The sequence below is a fragment of the Lepisma saccharinum genome, chromosome 19 (genome assembly GCF_977018435.1).
Source record: "Lepisma saccharinum chromosome 19, izLepSacc3.1, whole genome shotgun sequence".
NCBI lineage: Eukaryota > Metazoa > Arthropoda > Insecta > Zygentoma > Lepismatidae > Lepisma > Lepisma saccharinum.
The window spans coordinates 49302884-49308883 of NC_139247.1; positions in this window are offsets into that span (position 1 = coordinate 49302884).

Below are 6000 nucleotides of genomic sequence, written 5' to 3' on the forward strand. Positions count from 1 at the left end.
TACTTTACTGTTATTGTGTCGGGTTGCATCGAAATGAATGTTTTGTTGTTTGTCCGCTGGGTGAATGAAACATATGTTTTATTGTTGTCCTTACGACGAGAGAAAATATGAAGAATGATGGTTTGCTATTGCAGTGTGACCACTCTTAGGACCGTGACAAAATTCAAGTATAATTCCCGGTTTTCAGGGCGAACTTTCCAAAAATTCAAGGATACAAGCAGAAGTTTTATCTACGCGTATTTCAACCTTACGGACTACCCTCTTTCACCACTCACACACATGGAGACACAAATATAACAGGTGCGGCAGTGAAACGGGCGATTTGGCAACCCTGGAAATAGTAAGTTAAGTAAGGAATCAGAAAACCGGAGTGGTGCCATCTGGACAACAAACCTTTGCCATTGACACTGATATCGGTGTTCAGTCGAGATGGCGTCGTGGACCGGCGAACAACACGCTTTTGCCGTGAAGGCGTTTTACAAAAACAACGACAGCTACGTGGCCGCGCAGCGTTTTTGTAAAACGCCTTCACGGCAAAAGCGTGTTGTTCGCCGGTCCACGACGCCATCTCGACTGAACACCGATATCAGTGTCAATGGCAAAGGTTTGTTGTCCAGATGGCACCACTCCGGTTTTCTGACTCCTTACGTAACTTACTATTTCCAGGGTTGCCAAATCGCCCGTTTCATCACTGCCGCACCTGTTATATTACAATATAAAGGGTCTGTGCGATTCCAAATTATTCAAAAATTCTAATTCAATTCAATTAAACGCTATATACTTTTTAAAAGAATTAATTTAAGGCGAGGAGTTTATTTCCCACTTCACATACTCAGACTCGAATTGTCAAATTGTTCTGCAAATGACGCTAAAAAAATTAACGGCTTGAGAGAATTCTAATGGGTTTTCTACGCAGCTTTCTCCTCCTCTATCGATACAAATAAAAGCTAAAATGTTTTAAAAACTTGGCTTTGAGCATTGATACATTACCTATGGATAAATTCAATAGGATTTGGATTTTAAAAAGTTGCAATTTTCCACGTCTACGGAGAAAAATTCAAGCAGAATTCACGCATAATTCCCAGAGCCAATAACTCACGCATAATTCCCGGAATTCAAGGAATTCCCGGCGAGTAGCCACCCTGTATTGTTTTGGCGGGGGGATTAACGATGGATTTGTTTTTCTTTCTGAATCTTTTGGATAATCGCGAAGATGAGGATCAGTGATTTGAAGAAGTAACAAAAGGAAATCCATTCCCAAGCTGGGATTCGAACCCGGGACCCCTGGCGTTGTAGCGCGCTGTGATAACCACTTTCTCATTGAGTTCTGTTACATTACAGTTTTACATGTAGCTACTTGCTACAAGTTCCAAGTCGCCGTGTACAATCAATAGTATACTAACAGGAACTAGAAAAAAATGTGTTGCGGGCTCGAAATCTGCACCCGAAGACCATTGTAGCTTTTGTTTCATGGGCACTAAATAATTCGTACGGCATCAAAGATCGATCAAATACACTTACGCTTGCATGAACAAAATACAACGATAGGTTTTTTACTTCCACCACTGTTGCCTAATCGCTAAGATGAGAATGACTGGTGACTGATGAAAGGAGAATCACAAACGCGCATGGGCAGAACACAATACAAGCACCACCAGACGACTACACTGGCCCTGGCATGGGCGGAGTTTGAGCTTTTGCTTTGGGGGGGGCAGACTCTGGGAGAAGCATATGATGTACCTGAGGGTTATTGAATATCCCCTAGTTTATAAGGGGTCCGGAGGCCTTCCCCCGGAAATATATATACACACACACACACACACACCCCCCCCCCCCCACACACACATATATATATATATATATATATAAAAAGAACTTAAGAACACCGAGTTCTAGGCCTTTTAGATTTGAAAAAAGAAATATTAATTAGTATATTGGTTGTCAGTTTTAAAAGAAGAAAAACAGTACGATTATTGCACTTTGCATTTCACTATTGATACAATGCTGGTATTACTTTAAAAAGTTACGGTACAACAGTAAGCTTCAGAAATTTTAGAAAAATTCAAATGAAAAGTTCTTTTGATGCCTCAGCAGTAACTGTTGACTCAACACAAAGTCATTTTACGTTTTTCTTTCTTCAAACTGTACACATCAATCAAATCGTCTAAGACCAGCTATTGCGGCGCAATTACCGCACATGACATCATGCCAAACGTGAATATTTGCGGTATGGTTTCATAACAAAAATGTAGTAACTGAACTTAATCATGTGTTATCTTTTTAATCTTTTTTAAGTTGGGGGCAGGCCCGTCCAGAACTCCGCCTACGGCTCTGAGTCCAGACGCCAGAGCCTCGTTAGTCTGCAACAATGCAGTCCTGGGGTTACTATGAGGAAGAGAGGATGGCTTTTGTGTGTCACCCCTTGCGCACCTGATTGTGTTTCATTACAGGCCCATTCTGCCCATTTCACTATATGGGGACAAGCCACGCTCCCCTCCCCGGTTAACAAAAACAAAACTGAGGATAGGGCCTTAACAATAAAGTAAAATGTATCTTCAAAAACGTTGTCACTCAATTTTTAAAACCAACCATCATTACCAACAACAAAGGATAAAATCTAATTCCTTAGGTTAAACGCTGAAACTGTAAAAGCTCACGCAGAAGTAGAAGCACAGGACAAGACACAGACCGATATAGGATTATTATACTGGCAGCAGGCCTTGGCACCAGAGCCTCGTTGGCCTGCAATAAGCAGTTACCGGCAGGGTTCGAAATCATTTAAAACTGGTGGGGGGGAAGAAAGATTTTAATCTACAAAACCCCTCCCCCACAAGCATACATATAAATTATACGATATACATATTTATAATGTTATTAAAAGTAAAAATAAATTACTAAATTAGTAATTATAAATAGTATTATTATTAATTACATACAATTAAATAAATTTGTTACTTTTATGTATATCAGATATTACAAAGTAACAAACTACGTCATTTACTAACTGGTTAAAGATGTTAATAAATTATGAAATAGTTGAAGTGGTTTTATCATGTGTACGTTTCTATTTAGTTTTTGCTTTATGTTAATATAAATCAATTAGATTTCATAGTAATTATTGTTTTGCATTCTTGCTTTACTTTTATTGTGCGTATTGATGTAGATTTGTTAACGATCTCTTGAAAGAGTAAAACATTGAGCACTCACAACTACACTAATTTGTGTATGTTTTCGATATTATTCTTAGTACAGTATATTTGAAATTGAAAGTAATTGCTTATCTTTTGTTTGTTGTAATAAAAACTCTCCCCGCCGGAAATTTTTGGTGGGGGGGATTTTTGAGGCAAAGATTGTTGGTGGGGGGAAATCCCCCCAGGATTTCGAACCCTGGTTACCGGGACTACGCGGAGGAGAGATTGTCGTTTGGGTGCTCCTCTACCCAGGTCTCGAAATTCAACACTCGCTCGTTCAAGCAATATCATATATATTCCAGTAAGAGTTGCTGCAGATAATATTGCTCTCTAGCTCTAATTGTCCCTTAGATAGCAACAGTTCGCACGTACAGACACGATCCCAACAAGCAATCAAAATTCCATCCGCCTCTGGGAACATTAATTCAGAAATCATTCGGAGATCATTTGTCCTTGTAAAAAATCAACAAATAATTGAATATGATCTCTCTCTCCACCAAGAAGATGGAGCCTTCTTCTTCTTCCTCCTCCGCGGGATGAGCTCCCAGCATGCACCTGACAAGATGACGTATTCGTTAAGAATGCTGGTTGTAAAACTAACTGCGTGCATGAATCATGGAACCTTTCGCCCCGGAGTAAATCACAGCCCAACGATCTTCTCTTCTCGTTTGTTTAGCTTGCTCCTGACCCACCCATGCTCGTCCACTAAAACCGCAGGGTTGGTCTTAATTACAGGCCTTCTTCTCTGCTTCTTTATTAATTACAATTGGGAAGAATTATACTCAGACTGTCTTTATTATTTGCTCTCCCCGGTGATAATTTTCGTGGTTTTGTTTTCGTGTAGTTTCATTTTGTTGCAGCGTCTCATTTGTTGCAGGATGTGGGAAGATGTGCTTAAATTGTTGTTGACGGTAAAATCGACGTTTAGAACACCACTGTTGCAATTGGGGGGAAAACAGTGGTCAAATAAGTTGCGTGAAATCTATTGTTCCTGCAACCTTGTTGGATAAGATTTTAACAAAATGTTACACGTCACATGTTCTTTTCGTTCGTTTGGTCTGTGCCAGCAAAGTTCTTTTCGAAAATTTCTCTTTGGAAAAACTGCCTGCACAGCAAAAACTGATTTGCTTGAATTAATAAAACAAGTTTGGTTAAAACAAAAATTGGTAGCCATAAACAACAAATTTGGTAACATTTATTAAGGCCGTGTCCCAAAGGTGCAAGACCGTTCTTGAAGCGAGGATCCTCCGAGTATGGTCTTGCAGTGCGGTCTTGAAGTAGTGGACTGGAAGTGAGAGTCTTTCGAATTGCACTTCGACTGCAGCGCCAAATACGATCAGTAGATGAAACTGAGTACTCGTTGTTTTCCCCCACGTTATAAACACTTGTTTTTCACCATAGAAATCACGTTGCATTTTCAAATGTCCGTACACACACATTTCCACACATTAGAAGAACTTTAACCAACAACTTGCTGACCCATAGCGTGTATTTAACCAGTGTTGCTGGCTTTCCATCTCCGCGATTTTAAACAAACGAACAACGAGTGTGGAAATCACGTGACCGAGTCAGCTTCCGTTTGCACCGCGAGCTATGCACTTGCGTACTCCTGTTCTTGGCGCTTTCGAACTGTACTAGGTGACGTCACTTCCGCCTAAACAATGCTTCAAGTACGTACTTCGTACCTTTCGGACAGAGCCTAAATTTGGTAATTTTGACCCGATTTTTTTTGGTAACTCTAAACAAACGTGAACGATTACTAAAAGAATTTGGTTCTGGCGAACAATAGGTTGTTTATCGTCTATTTAAACAAAAAGTTTGGTTGCCAGCAGATGCCTGCAGTCTCTTATCACTCCTTGCTTTCGTTTTGAAGCCAGTGGGCGGAGCTTAAGTTTGTCTGCCTAAGATAGCCGCAACTACGTCAACCAATGACTTAACAGACAGAAGAACATCGCATCGGCTGCTGCAAGCGCACGCAGGCTGGAAGTAGGCTTCAACTACAAACGAAAACTCGAGGTCTTCTTTTCACTTAAATACTACAAAACAAACTATAACTAGCGTAATTTGCTCATGGAATATTATTCCTTCAGGTTTTCTGTCGCCTCTGTTAGTACAGCCGTGTGTTGAGCAGGAACCATTGCTTCCTAAATCTTATTCAAAAGTACACAAAATGACATGCTTTCTTACGGTGTCTTCGAATGTTTTGGTCTGACTTCTCCTGTTCTGTCACGTGACCCGGCTTCAGGAAAATCTCGCTAGGCTTACTCCTCCCCCTTCATACCTCCATGGTTGCCAGAAACATTTTTTTTTTTTGTTATTCCAAACAAATATTTTTCTCTGTGTGGTTTTCTAAATTCTGAAAATTTATATCTGCTTATAACTCTTTTTATACTCTGTTCCGGGAGCGAGCGAACGGAAGCAAGTCTCTGCGCTGACTCGAGAGGGCTCGACCAATGAACGCGATCGGGGGAACATGATTGCATGGAGGGGGAAAGCGACTGCAGTGTGTAGTGCTTAGCTCCGCCCACCTCCTTCCTATCCTTCTGCGTGACCTTGCTCCCAAGATGCCTGGGATAGAGTAGGATATAGAGCATCCAAGTCAGTCCTCACGTGGTGTAGATCTGTCATCACGAAACTGTCACAAGTACCTAGAAAGCAGGGAAAGCAAACCACGCGAATATTAACTTGAATGTTCTGAAGAGAATTCTATTTTTTTTGTAATTTTTCAGAAATTGGAATAGAGTTTTCCAAAAGAGAGGAACTTTGGTAAACGAAACGGCTTTGCAACGCACGCTAAAGTCACATTTTG